At 25.1% G+C, this 15,699-nt stretch overlaps 1 protein-coding gene across 3 annotated transcripts in view; it reads left to right on the top strand.

The window, feature by feature from the left end:
- Positions 1-4,499: 4,499 nt before the first annotated feature.
- The window catches only part of LOC111629296 (blood vessel epicardial substance-like), an 82,439-nt gene continuing 71,239 nt past the window's right edge, over positions 4,500-15,699 (top strand). For all 3 annotated transcript variants that reach the window (XM_023373179.1, XM_023373180.1, XM_023373181.1), the window contains exon 1: positions 4,500-4,862. The gene's annotated coding sequence lies outside the window, so the exon portion shown is untranslated. The remainder of the gene's footprint in view (positions 4,863-15,699) is intronic.

A 15,699-nucleotide genomic window follows, 5' to 3' on the forward strand; every position in this document is an offset into this window, starting at 1 on the left:
CGTGTAACATAATGTGTTACATTACCAATTTTGAATAAATAAATGATAATGTTTAATAATCATTTGAATTACATTAAATTCTAAAGGACAAATATTAGAGAAAAGTTTNTAGGTTCGTGTATTATAAATATCGTTTCGTATCGGAGAGCAGAAATGGTTATATTATTAATATGCGATTATTAAAAGCGTTTAAAAATTAATGATTTTTCGGAATAATTAGCAATTTTTAACAAAAAAATAATTGATAAAATTAATTACTTTAAGTTCACTCTTTGATAAAGAACAATGCATAGAACTGGTGAAAAGAAATTTTTGAAATAGGAAATGATAAAGTCATTCAATATAGCACGAAGATAAAAGAAAGGTTCTAAGTGAACTCCTTTGAGTGATAAATATCAATGCGTCATTTATATAGAAGGATAATACAGATAAGAGTTACAAAAGGAAGTAAATTTTTCTAAGTGATAGACTCATTATTATATATCATATCATATTTTATATAAAGTAAAAAAAGGAATAAATATATCAATAAGCTAGTCGTTTAATAGTCTAAGCGATCCCCGAGCAGTATAAGGATTAAATAAGATTTTATTTGCGATAAAATTTTATACGCAATTGTTCGGTTCTACTTATACTAATCATAAAGAAGTAAATATAAGCAAAATTCTAGAATTTATTTATTAAATCAATAATTTCATCTGAAAATGATAGTGATATTTATAAAGCATTAAAAAATTCACTGTAATTAATTTTCATATTATAATAATTTTAGTTGAAATTAAAATTGAATTTTAATTCTATCCTTAAAAATAATCACTAGTTAATTAATACATAAAAAATCAGTTATGATATAACTAGGTCATTACAAATGAATACGATTTAGTTTATTTATAAGATAATAAATAAAACAGAAGGATAAGTAAAAAGGAAAGTGAGAAAATCCCATGAAGTACTTCAGACACAATTCTCATCCAAGTTTGTCTGAACGAATGTGAAAGTTCTGCAGACTTCTGACGTCTAATTTGTAGGTACATAAGATGAACAATAAGAAAGCTATATCAATAATTGAATCTCTTCCCTTATATCAAAACTTTGATCTTATATTTGATATGATAACTTACGTCTACCTTTTTTTTATGTTCAAAGAAAGTTAAATTTATATTATAAGGTTTAAGAGTATTGCTATTTAATATCGGAATCGAAAACCGAGAGAAATATATTATTTACATGTTAAATTTGTAGAAAGCATTAAATGTCATCATCAAATGTACAGATTACAAGAGGTATTCAATCTTTCCAACCAAATCGTTCTTAGTCTTCGAGGCATTCTCTAGGGATGCCAAACAGCCAATCAATCAGTTTATCCGAACAAAGCTTTTCTCTATATAGGCTAAATTAAACCAGCGTTGAAACTTGAACTAAGTTGTGAAAATTTACACATTTATTTTCTAAGTTTAATCTTAATTTTTTATAAATATTCGCCAATAATAATCTTGTGATAACTGTGAGAAGGTGTAATGTACTACAAAGAATACTAACTGAAAAGCCCTTTGTACCGTAGATTAAGTTCTTTTTCTAGAACAAAAGTCACTTTCTGCAAGAATCTCTCATATATCATCAGTCAAAGTTACAAAGATGCATTTAAAGATATTTTCTTTTATATTCAATTCTTTGTCATCTTTAAAAATTTCATAATTCAGTTTTACTCTTTAATATTTATCATTTTACACCAACAAAATATAAATTACTTAAATATTACTAATGATTAAGGACTATCACTTTACAAATATTTTAATGTAAGTATATATTAAACTAAATGCTTACTCTATAACTTTATTTATATAGAAATAATAATAATTTTTCTGGCCATCGACAAATGTTAGATATAGTATTTTTTAAATTGTAAAAATAATTTATTATTTAAACAAACCACAAATGGAAGAGAGAACCGCAATAGACAACCTACAATGACCAATTAGTATAATAGAGCTACATTACCATTCCACAGCTTATACTTTGGGCGACGTTCTGTAAACGTCAAGCATCACTTCAGCGTTAAGTTGTAGCTATACATTTTTAATGAAAAATTTATCGTTAAGTTTAGGAATTGAAGTCACTTTCGTAGTTCACGTATAAAATGTCTATCATTTACAAAACAAATGTGAATTGATACCGTAAGAAATTAATGAAATTATTAATTAAATTTTTAAAAATTCTCTCCCATTAAATACAAATTTATTATTAGTTTAACTACCAAATAACCTGTATTTTTTTCGATAAATTAGTTTTAATAGTTTATTAATTGTAATCTATTTTATAAATACTTTATCTGTACAAAAAAAAAATATAATTAATATTCAAAATAATATTCATTTGTTTTCTTCTACTTATATTAATAATAATTAAGTAAATATAAACAAAATTATGGAAAATTTCGATTATTTTTATTTATTAGATCAATAATTGCAATCTGAAAATAAAAGTGATATTTATTTCATAGCTCTTGTAATATAAATTAATGAGGAATTGAACATAATTAATTTAAACTTATTAGGTTCGTGTATTATAAATATCGTTTCGTATCGGAGAGCAGAAATGGTTATATTATTAATATGCGATTATTAAAAGCGTTTAAAAATTAATGATTTTTCGGAATAATTAGCAATTTTTAACAGAAAAATAATTGATAAAATTAATTACTTTAAGTTCACTCTTTGATAAAGAACAATGCATAGAACTGGTGAAAAGAAATTTTTGAAATAGGAAATGATAAAGTCATTCAATATAGCACGAAGATAAAAGAAAGGTTCTAAGTGAACTCCTTTGAGTGATAAATATCAATGCGTCATTTATATAGAAGGATAATACAGATAAGAGTTACAAAAGGAAGTAAATTTTTCTAAGTGATAGACTCATTATTATATATCATATCATATTTTATATAAAGTAAAAAAAGGAATAAATATATCAATAAGCTAGTCGTTTAATAGTCTAAGCGATCCCCGAGCAGTATAAGGATTAAATAAGATTTTATTTGCGATAAAATTTTATACGCAATTGTTCGGTTCTACTTATACTAATCATAAAGAAGTAAATATAAGCAAAATTCTAGAATTTATTTATTAAATCAATAATTTCATCTGAAAATGATAGTGATATTTATAAAGCATTAAAAAATTCACTGTAATTAATTTTCATATTATAATAATTTTAGTTGAAATTAAAATTGAATTTTAATTCTATCCTTAAAAATAATCACTAGTTAATTAATACATAAAAAATCAGTTATGATATAACTAGGTCATTACAAATGAATACGATTTAGTTTATTTATAAGATAATAAATAAAACAGAAGGATAAGTAAAAAGGAAAGTGAGAAAATCCCATGAAGTACTTCAGACACAATTCTCATCCAAGTTTGTCTGAACGAATGTGAAAGTTCTGCAGACTTCTGACGTCTAATTTGTAGGTACATAAGATGAACAATAAGAAAGCTATATCAATAATTGAATCTCTTCCCTTATATCAAAACTTTGATCTTATATTTGATATGATAACTTACGTCTACCTTTTTTTTATGTTCAAAGAAAGTTAAATTTATATTATAAGGTTTAAGAGTATTGCTATTTAATATCGGAATCGAAAACCGAGAGAAATATATTATTTACATGTTAAATTTGTAGAAAGCATTAAATGTCATCATCAAATGTACAGATTACAAGAGGTATTCAATCTTTCCAACCAAATCGTTCTTAGTCTTCGAGGCATTCTCTAGGGATGCCAAACAGCCAATCAATCAGTTTATCCGAACAAAGCTTTTCTCTATATAGGCTAAATTAAACCAGCGTTGAAACTTGAACTAAGTTGTGAAAATTTACACATTTATTTTCTAAGTTTAATCTTAATTTTTTATAAATATTCGCCAATAATAATCTTATAGACACTATTATAATATTAAAACGAAGTTTTTAAAAATATTATTTATTTATTTTTAACTTTACAAACTTCTATATTAACGGAAAATATATATTTTTTCTACATTAATATCGATTTAAATAAATATTGTTTAATGTACGCATACATATATCAGATCTAATATATTTTAATTTATAAAAACAAATTAATTAAATATCTAATTTATACAGTCGATAAAATATTTAACATTAATTGTATGTGCAAATATAGCACAGAGATTTTTTGAATCTTTTTAAATATTTTTAGATGATAATTTTATATTAAATATCAATTTTTATCATTCAATACGCAACTTTCTATATTTTTGATGAAAGCAGAAATAATTTATTAGAGTAGAAGGAAAAATGATAGATAAGGACAGGTGAAACTGCATTCCGTCTGTTTAATATTGAAGTGTACTAGACATATAACAGTAGGAGTCTAATAGATCGTAGACCGTCGTTCTAGATGCTAGTAGGGAGCGCCATGTCGTTTTTCACGTGACTTACATCCGGGACAGTTCGTTTCTATTGATCGTCTCTTCAGTCTGCTTTGCTTTACTTCCTCCCTTAGCTCGTACAGACAGCACAGGCGCAAGGTGAAACTAGAGTTCTGGAAGGTTGACGTTCTCAACACCCACATACACCAGCCTGTTGAATCCGTGGTCGACTATTAATGCAAATCATAAGTAGTACAATACCGCTCCTAATAGCAGCAATAGCTATGAACTCCTAAATATTAAGCCTAACGTAAAAATCGGCGTGGATATCTGCGTTAAGCAATTTATTATTTAAATAGTTATAAACAGGTGCAATGGACCATTGCTTCATGTATAGAACTGGGAGAAGGTGGTTTTGTGTGCATTATGCGTGGCTCGATCATTGCTGACAATTGACAGAAACGACAGGTAAGAATGTTTACTTAATAGATTCCGTAAAGTGATAATATCTCACTTACTTTTGCTTATCCTGGATTTATGAAACTTGTATCTTTTGATACCACTGTTGATACCCTTAAACAAATAATCAGGTTTATTCAGGTAGAAGTTCGAAAATTTTATCTCGTCGCGTAAATTATCATCGATTCGATTCCACTTTCTATATCTTCGACTAAAATTATATATTATTATAACGTTATTATTATGTTACATCATTGCCAAAAATAATAAAATTAATAAAATTACAAATATTATATTTCTAGATCCTTAAAGTTCTTAAACAAACATAGAACATCAAAACCTACGTGAATAACTTTAATTATAAAATCATCCTCTTAAAATTGCTTAAATATCGTTTAAAAATTAATTAGAAAAGTAAATTTATTTATATATTTTATCACTATTTAAACATTTCAAAAATAATTTTTAATGCTGCATATATATATACATACATAATTGCTTAACAATGTATTTTAAAAAGTCTAGTTATAAGATTTCTAATATCGAAAATCAATTCACTAGTTTATTGTCTATAAAAGAATTGATTGAACGTTATTAACAATAATAAAAAAATGATTTTATTCAACATTCCTTTCTACATTATTTCATAAATTACAACTAAAAATGAACGTATTGTAAATAAGCAATTTAATTTACGTCCATAAATCTACAATGAGGAATTTGTTACTTTATTACACCATAAAATATTTATATGCAATTAGAACTGCAATAATCTGGAATTTGTGAATAACATCTTGACAACACTCAAAAATCCAAGAATCATGATTATTGGTTCAATATCTAATATTTAAATTTCTGTAAGCTTTCCAATTTATTGTTATTATTATTTCCCTAGTTTAATTATCAAAACTTAATTAGTTTATTTACCCATTACTTTTAAGTTTAATTTATCAATTAGTATTAACACTAATTCGTCAAGTTTTTCCTCCATTGTTAAATTTAATTCATCAATTTTTACTATTTACTACGTTTAATTCATTAATTCCACTCAATTCATCTGTAATTTATCAATTTACTGAGGAAATCTGAATCAATTCCATTCTTTGCTTACTTTATTTATCAATTTATTCAATCAGAAAACCAATATAAAAACCAGATTTATTATGAAAAATAAAACTGTTTTAGCATAATTTTTACGTGGAATTAGCATTATATAAGACCCATTTTTGAAACATTCACAGCTATTGGTAGAATTTCCTTATAATAACACTTCATACAAAGGTAATTCAATGTCATGATAACGCGAAATATTTCGGAAAATTATTGATTCGTGATATTATTGTCACTTTCGTGTCCAAGATGATGGGTCACGCAAACCAAATTCCGTCACGATTTTAAATACAAATGTCACAAGGATAGAAATTTAGGAAATATTACCCCATCAGACTTGTCATCGATTTTAAATTCCGTTATTTTTAAAAAAATTTTAAACTAATTTATTATAAATTCGGTTCACGTTAAATATTTTTAAATTTATGGATATTAAAAAGTTTTAAATATAATATTTCCTTAATGTTTTCTTTTTATTTAAACATTTTATAAGAAATTACTGGCCTATATTTAATTTATTAAGAGTAAAAAACATTAATACTGATGATATAATCGGATTTATACTGTAAAAACTTTTATTGTATAGTTATATATAGGACTATATAATAAAATTCGATTATAAAAATTTACGTAAAGTTTTAAATAATTTAAATAGTAAACAAAAATCTTCATAAAACTTGAGTAAAAAGAATTTAAAATTAATAATTCAAATTCGGTGATTTAATTAGATATAATCCAAAATAATCTCTTCTTATCTTTTAAGAAATTTTATACATTTTAAGTTAAAGAATTAATTTAGTTAAATTAATTTGTTTAATATTTTAAATATTTTCTTTTGATATAATAAAATTGCAAAAGAAATGATTGATTATACTTTAAAATTCATAATTCGGAGAAAAACATTTTAATAGTTGTAATACTTTTATAACTTTTTTTTAATAACAACGAGGATTAAAATGAAACATTTTATAAGCGGCTTTTGCATTTTTATACACAAAATTTTAGGAATTTATGGTTTAAATTTAGATTCAACAACTACTTAAACAGAATAGAAACTTTATTTATCATCGTTGAAAGTGAGTAGCGATCATTCTTACAATTTTCAATTGACTCTAACCGTTCTTGATAACTACAGTAGGATCTTTTATCATAAATAAGTCAACTTCGTAAATTATTTATTAAGTTGAAATTTAAATCGATTACTTAAACTGTAAAAAAACATTTTCCCCTTTTTACTGTTGTTTATTTTACGAGTAAACTGTTCTTCGCGTGATTATGTTTCGATCAGATTATCTTCCGAGTGCAATTTTCTTTAAATTCAAAATTTTTTACAATCTAAAACGATAGAAAATTCTTTTTTTCATCCCGATGAGAATGTAAAAGATGTTTTTCTTTCTAGTTAGAAGTTGAATTTTTAATATTTTTCTTTCACTTTAACTTTTATTGTATACTTTTGTCTGAGTTAAAAGTTAGAATTAAGTACTATGCTCGTTGATGCTTAATATAACTTATAATTTGTGCTTTCATGATGAAATTAGTCTTGCAAAACTTTTCATCTGTTTGAATCTATCATTCAGAGAATTTGTTCCGTTCTGCTGATCTGAGATTCATCGCGTGTAACTTCCTTAACCGGTAGTGTCTCTACCGATTAATTACTGTGCTCCTCTCAACGTCACGCTGTCTCCTTGGAAACAAGTCGGGGATCATGTGATCTGTAACTAATTTGTGAGTAACACGTGGTAAATGAGAAAATTTCATCAATTAGTCTCATACGTGATAAACACTAACATAGTTTATATATAAAAGATTTATGCAAAATTGATCATGTTAGTGCACATCTAACCAATACTACAACGTATCTTTCCCATATCTAAATTCCTCATTCCACTATCTACACTATATAAATTAAGTATTCGTTTAGTAACTGACTGAAACTTCCAATGTGTTAAATTTCCAAAGATAAAACTTTATTCTTACTAGATTTTTTTCTAGATAAATCACTAGAGATATTATCATCAACTCCATTCCTGTGTAACATTATGGACTTCTAGCTGCTGATATCATAACGATCAGTAAAGTTGAGGTTTACTACCTTTTCAAATCCTCGAAAATCTAGACTCTAACGTCATTTCGTGGTTTATCTATGACTACAGTTTCATAATATTATCCCTCAAATAGTAAAATTATATAAGGTGATATCTTACATACTTTTATATTCAATCAATTTTTAGAACTTTATAAAATTTTTTTAAACTGATAAGTTTATTGCCTATCAAAAATATTAGTTTTAAATTGCTTTGAACATTTGATACTTGCAGTAATTTAAATATTATTTATAGAAAAATTGTTTTTGCTATCCACACTTTTATAGCAAATTAATAATAGCATAGACATTTACAACATAATAATTTAATAAATAAAAAATTAAAATTAATTCTAAACATAATCTGTATAACATCGAATAACAGATATTCAAATAATATAACATAATTTATAATAATTTTTATATTAAATTAACTTTTAATGACTCAATTATGAATTTAAAATGATTAAAATTAACATATTTTAAGCTAAAAAAATTTCAGTAGTTAAGGTTTTAAATAATCTAAAACAAATATTTTGTATCTTTGCTTAAAGAATATTATTTTTAAAACCTAAGAAACTCATTTAATAATAATAACAATATCCTGTTTACTTTTAAAATGTTTAAAGATTTAAGTTAAAAATAATTTTAACTATAAATAAACTTTTGTACTAAATTTACAAAGTATTGGCATGAACAAAAACACTTAAAAATTGAATTTTGATGATTAAAAAATCAATAGAGCTGTCGAAAAGTTGAAGAATCGAAATTTCGGAAGGTTTATAAATTCTTATTTTATTTTGGAATGCTTTTTTTAAAATAATTTTAAAATAAAGTAATTTTACTTATCAAACAGTTTTGATTTCAAGTTGACAAAATATAAAATCAATAGAATCATTCTAGAACTTAATTTTGATAAAGAAAAATCAAAGCATTAAAAAAATTTAAATATAAATTCTACAAGTAAACTGCGATTTTAAATAAATTTTTTAAAAAGTTTTATAAACTTAAATCTGACAAACTTTACACATTATAATATTTTTCGAAATATATTTACTAAATCTGAACTTTTTATAGAAATCATTCATCAAATTTATTCTATTTTCTTTTTATATTTTCTTGGCGATGAATAATTCTTTTATAGGGAAAAAAAGGTACTGGAAACTCTTTTCTATGAGCTTAGAAGCGTTAAACTCGGGCATTGTTATCCCCATAGATAAAGTGGATTTTTTTTGTTATAAATCGATTATATTCCGGAAAATTCCGAGTGTCCACACCGGAAAACAATCTTATTACCTATTTTTTTTCTACCGTGTTGTAAGTCAATATCTCATCTACCATCGAAACTATACATGTTGCACTTTCATATTTTAATATGTAAATAAATTGGCGTAACTTTCTTACTTTTATTCTTATTCGTAACCAATACAATGTAGTTGAATGTAGAAAAATCTGCATACACGTTAAGGATATTCAACATAATTTTTGTCTCATACGCGAATAAATCGGATAAGACGAAAGTGGAATAAATGATTTGTTTATATTTTAGAATATTTGAATAGTTTTAAAGTAAATATCATAATAAGAATATAATTGCCGCTTTTAGGTGTTCGATTATCATTCATCATTCTTAACGCCTGTAATTATAAATGGAATATGATAATATCGCACTTATAAATTATTTAAATATATTTTCGATAATGAAAAAAAAATTATTTTATCATCAAGAAAATGTTATGATTTATTTCTATTTTTGATTAATTTAATAATTAAATACGAGAAAAATAATTTTAATGCATGTGGGAATAATCACGAATCGATGACGTTAAAAAATGCTATCAATGTTTAATTTTCGGATAAATTAAGAATTAAATTATTTTATTTTCAATAGCGATATTAATAAAAAAATAAAATAAATTATATATAATAAATAAGCTGTAGTTTATAATTAGAAAAATGCAAAATGTTCATTCGAGAGATCAATTTTCATTCTATCTATTGGCCTCCTCTGTATGTGAATGGGTTAAGTCGAATAGGGAAATATTCTTTTAGGTGCTTTTCCACATGGAAATATATTTTATAACTTTAAGGTTGAGGTATAGAATACCATAATTGTTATTTAATCGATGAAAAGCTCGATTTTTGGATACTTTCAGTAATATTGTGATAAACTCCATTTAGATTTTACGAAGATATTCTAGTCGAGGGATATCTTTATATATATATAACATTCCTTTTTTTAGTTACCGAGACATTTTAGGAGATGTAGAGGATTCTATTGATACGAGATGGAAAAGACAGTTTTGTTTCTGATGATACTTCAGTTTCTTCTGAATCATTGCTTTAGTCTTTTTTTAGATCATCATTTTATTTTTATAGAGATTTTTGCAATTTTTATAAAAAAGGAACTTTTTTTAATTTCTTTCATTTTGTTACCAACATTTTTTATCTCAGTATGTAATACCTAAATTTAAATTGCTCCCATATTAAGTGTTCTATAAATATTTATAATTCATAAACTGAAGAAATTTGTAAAATTAAACAAAAAGTAAATTGTTTTTATAAATAAGTTAACACCCCACAAAAATTCCCATCAAATTTATTTATTTCGTAACAATTTAAACCATAATAACATAAACATAAACATGATTTAACTCATAACTGACGTAAGCAAAAAAAAAAAAAACACTTTTATGTATGAATTTTTAAATAATTGAATCAAATTGATAAATTTAATCGTATTTAATAAATCTTCGATTTATTTTTGGAATATATTTATAACCTTTCATATTTGAAAATCAGATATTAGTTATATTTTCTGACCTTTAAGACGTACTCGAACTATTACCTTTCGACTGACCTCATTTTTAGAGAGGCTTACTAAAATGATTATTCTTATTCTTTATTCCTCAGCAGTCGATAACATATCAATGCATAAAGAATATACATATATATATAATAAATTCTAATTTTGTTTGTATAGTAATATTCATAATAAATTTTACGTGTTTTGTATGCATTACTTAGATTATAAAGAGTTGCATCATGCTGCAGAGATTTTTATTCATGTTTATTATATTCTGTAAGAGAGAGAGGAGGGGGAAAGCTTATTTATATAAATATTTGTTTCTATTCTATGTTTTATAACAATTCATGAAAGCCAAGAATAAACATGTCTTATTATTATAAATATTTATTTTTATATTAATTTTCTCTAGCATCAATCTTACTACCTTAATTAAGGCTTATATAATGTGTAATTTATAATTTTAATAAAGGGCAGGCAAATAGATTAAAACGAACTATTTCTTAAGAAATCTACATTTATTTTAATTTTTATATTAAAATATGTATTTAATATAAGATTTATACAATATTTAAATAGTATAAAACTTATATAACATTAAAGCGATGCCCATATTAATATCAATTCGTTTGTATGTTTGAGTGAATATATATAACTGAATAAAATATTATTTTAAACTAAAAATTAATAATTATAATTAAATTAATAGCAATAATTATTGAAAATAAACGTTTTATAAATTTGCTAAGATAAAATAATCTATTAAAACAGTAGCATAGATAAGAATTGGGTTAAATGTATTTGAACATGCTGATTAGTTTCTATTGAGGCAGTTATTTGAATCTACGTTAATTTTCTATGTCAACAGCGATTTCTACATAGTATACATGTAACAAAGCGAATGAAACAAAAGATTATTCACGTTTCTGGCTTCTCTGTAAATCAATAAGTGCGGGTCTATAATATATTCTAGTCTATGCGCCTAGACTTTAGTTTCGAGAATCGTCCTCTTTAATAATTATAAAATTCGAATTTAAACGATATAAAAATGTTTATTTTCAATTTTATCTAATTCGATCTTCATTTCTAGCAACTGGTTCTGGATTACTTTAAATATAGGGGAGACCGGGGCAAGATCGGCATGTTAAGCTTTACTTAAATTTTGTGTAATAAATACTGCTGTAAACTGAAAAAAAAAAGCTTTGCATATTGTCTATTAGAATGTTACCTTACTATAGAACTGGTTAAAATCAGTTTGGAAATAAAAATAATTAAAATAATTACAACTTTACAAGAAGAGAGAAATTGACGAAGTTGCCCCGGGTATAGGGGCAAGATCGGCAACTTCTCTCTTTTTGTAAAGTTGTAATTATTTTAATTATTTTTATTAAAGTTGCCCCTGGTATAGGGGCAACAGTAATGGGGCAAGATAGGCACGTATATAAAATTATGTTATTAACAATGTATAAGTTGGAATTCACTATTAAAACAAAGAAATACAAATCCAACACCCATTTAATATTATTACAACGAAATGCAAGTTCAAAGACATATATACATGAATAACAAATGCAAACATGTTTTCATTTATCATCTGTTTGATTTTTATCCTTTGCTTCTAATGTGGCTTTATGTTGCCGATCTTACCCCGCTAGTCATGATTTCGAAACATTAAGTACAACCCTGAGAACAGAATGCCAAGCCACGATCTGGCCACGTGAATAAGTTGAAGTTACATCCTTCTAACAGGAAAAGTAACTTTCGTTATCATGGAATTATAACAAAACCTGCCAATTCAATATAAATGGAAAAAAAATATTATATGGAATTGAACGAAAATGAAAATTTGCTTGATAATTCAACTACGCTTGTTGGAGAACAATAAAAACACTACACTCAACAAGCCACCAATAAAACTCAACTGCCTAACCTATAACCAAAGTCTCCTTTTAATTTGTTTTTAAAAAAAAAAGCGCTTGACAAACTTTCCCCGCATGCCGAAGTTGCCCCGGTCAACCCTATTTGAGTAACTTCATCTGAAACTTGATTAAATTTAAACAGTTTGTGATAATTATGTACAGGAGGAGTAATTTCTATTCAAGTTAGTAGAAGGCAACGATTCTCTTTATTCTGATTTGAATATTTAGTTAATCGTTGAAATTAATTATTCGAATTTTTTAAAAACATTTTATTTTTTATAATTATTTCTTAATAAAAAAAATAGGCCTATATATAAAAATTTTGATACAAAATATGTAATAAAATGTATAAATTTCTTTATTTATTTAGACCTATTGGCTATATCTACATAATATATAATTTGAAGCTTATTTTAATTAAGTTAAATATATTTTAAGAGCAATCTACAAGTTAAAAGTTTGTTATAATTTTAATATATATGAAAGCTGAGAGGTAGATAAAGTGAGAGTATTCGTAATGCTTTATAGTTTCTATATTAAATTAAAAAATAATATTCAGATATGTAAAATAATTGAAAAATATGTCATTTAATATAATTTTTATTGATAAATTGTGATATAATTGTTTAAAAAATTTACTAAGGAGATTAATTTAAATCTGTATAAAAGAAATTTTAAAAAATAATAATAATTAATTCATTTGAAAAAATTTAAATAAAATATTACTATATTTTTAAAGTCGGAAGGTAACATTTGCAGAGAGGAATACAATTAAAAAAACAAAATAGAGAAAAATATTTATCGCTATCATTTGCAAGTAATAAATATTTATATACCAAAATGTTTTAAAGATAAATCTTATTTTTTTTTATTAATTTTACCGGAAAGAAGAAAAAAACAAACAAATAATATAATGCATTTCGGAAAATAATTTGATTTAATCTAAGTTAACGTTTATTTTATTTATTTTATCTTTTGTGACTTATATATAAACAAATCTGCATATTTTCGAAACGCCTGACATTTAGATTCTAAAAAATTGGAAAGATACGACAAAAGAGACGTGAATATTCTTCTATTTTGAATGTAAAATATAAACATGTCGTATCTAAACTAGCATCGTCACTAGTTCATTCCTCCTTTCTACCTAAACGTCACACGTCTTTCTAACAGTGTTATAACTGCCATTCACCTTGATTCGAAAATAGTGTGTTTATTCAAAGTTCTAGCAATTCGTACAAAGAACGCCCACATCTTCCTGTCAAGCAAATCCTATGACATATTTGACTGTGGCATAATTTTTAAACAGTGCACAATGTCATCTACTGCTTTGAATAAAAGCCTACCCAGTTCGATTTTTGGACACAAAAATATCTAAATTTACATAGAAATATATTCTCTAACCTTTGAAAAAGTTTCATTGATCGTCCAGTCTTTTATAGAACTGAAACAAGTAACTCTGTGGTTGAGAAATTTTAGATAATTAGGTTTAATAAATACAATTTAATGTTTAGTCTAGAGAATTGTTCTCTTCAATCTGTATAATGCAATTTATCTCATACGTTCATATTACTTTTATTTTATTTCATAAATATTTTATATATAAACTTTCTCCTCAATGTTGAGTTTTAGNTTATACTTTAAAATTCATAATTCGGAGAAAAACATTTTAATAGTTGTAATACTTTTATAACTTTTTTTTTATAACAACGAGGATTAAAATGAAACATTTTATAAGCGGCTTTTGCATTTTTATACACAAAATTTTAGGAATTTATGGTTTAAATTTAGATTCAACAACTACTTAAACAGAATAGAAACTTTATTTATCATCGTTGAAAGTGAGTAGCGATCATTCTTACAATTTTCAATTGACTCTAACCGTTCTTGATAACTACAGTAGGATCTTTTATCATAAATAAGTCAACTTCGTAAATTATTTATTAAGTTGAAATTTAAATCGATTACTTAAACTGTAAAAAAACATTTTCCCCTTTTTACTGTTGTTTATTTTACGAGTAAACTGTTCTTCGCGTGATTATGTTTCGATCAGATTATCTTCCGAGTGCAATTTTCTTTAAATTCAAAATTTTTTACAATCTAAAACGATAGAAAATTCTTTTTTTCATCCCGATGAGAATGTAAAAGATGTTTTTCTTTCTAGTTAGAAGTTGAATTTTTAATATTTTTCTTTCACTTTAACTTTTATTGTATACTTTTGTCTGAGTTAAAAGTTAGAATTAAGTACTATGCTCGTTGATGCTTAATATAACTTATAATTTGTGCTTTCATGATGAAATTAGTCTTGCAAAACTTTTCATCTGTTTGAATCTATCATTCAGAGAATTTGTTCCGTTCTGCTGATCTGAGATTCATCGCGTGTAACTTCCTTAACCGGTAGTGTCTCTACCGATTAATTACTGTGCTCCTCTCAACGTCACGCTGTCTCCTTGGAAACAAGTCGGGGATCATGTGATCTGTAACTAATTTGTGAGTAACACGTGGTAAATGAGAAAATTTCATCAATTAGTCTCATACGTGATAAACACTAACATAGTTTATATATAAAAGATTTATGCAAAATTGATCATGTTAGTGCACATCTAACCAATACTACAACGTATCTTTCCCATATCTAAATTCCTCATTCCACTATCTACACTATATAAATTAAGTATTCGTTTAGTAACTGACTGAAACTTCCAATGTGTTAAATTTCCAAAGATAAAACTTTATTCTTACTAGATTTTTTTCTAGATAAATCACTAGAGATATTATCATCAACTCCATTCCTGTGTAACATTATGGACTTCTAGCTGCTGATATCATAACGATCAGTAAAGTTGAGGTTTACTACCTTTTCAAATCCTCGAAAATCTAGACTCTAACGTCATTTCGTGGTTTATCTATGACTACAGTTTCATAATA

The sequence above is a fragment of the Centruroides sculpturatus genome, unplaced genomic scaffold (assembly GCF_000671375.1).
Source record: "Centruroides sculpturatus isolate CEXI.00-Female unplaced genomic scaffold, Cexi_2.0 scaffold450, whole genome shotgun sequence".
In the NCBI taxonomy this organism is placed as follows: Eukaryota; Metazoa; Arthropoda; class Arachnida; order Scorpiones; family Buthidae; genus Centruroides; species Centruroides sculpturatus.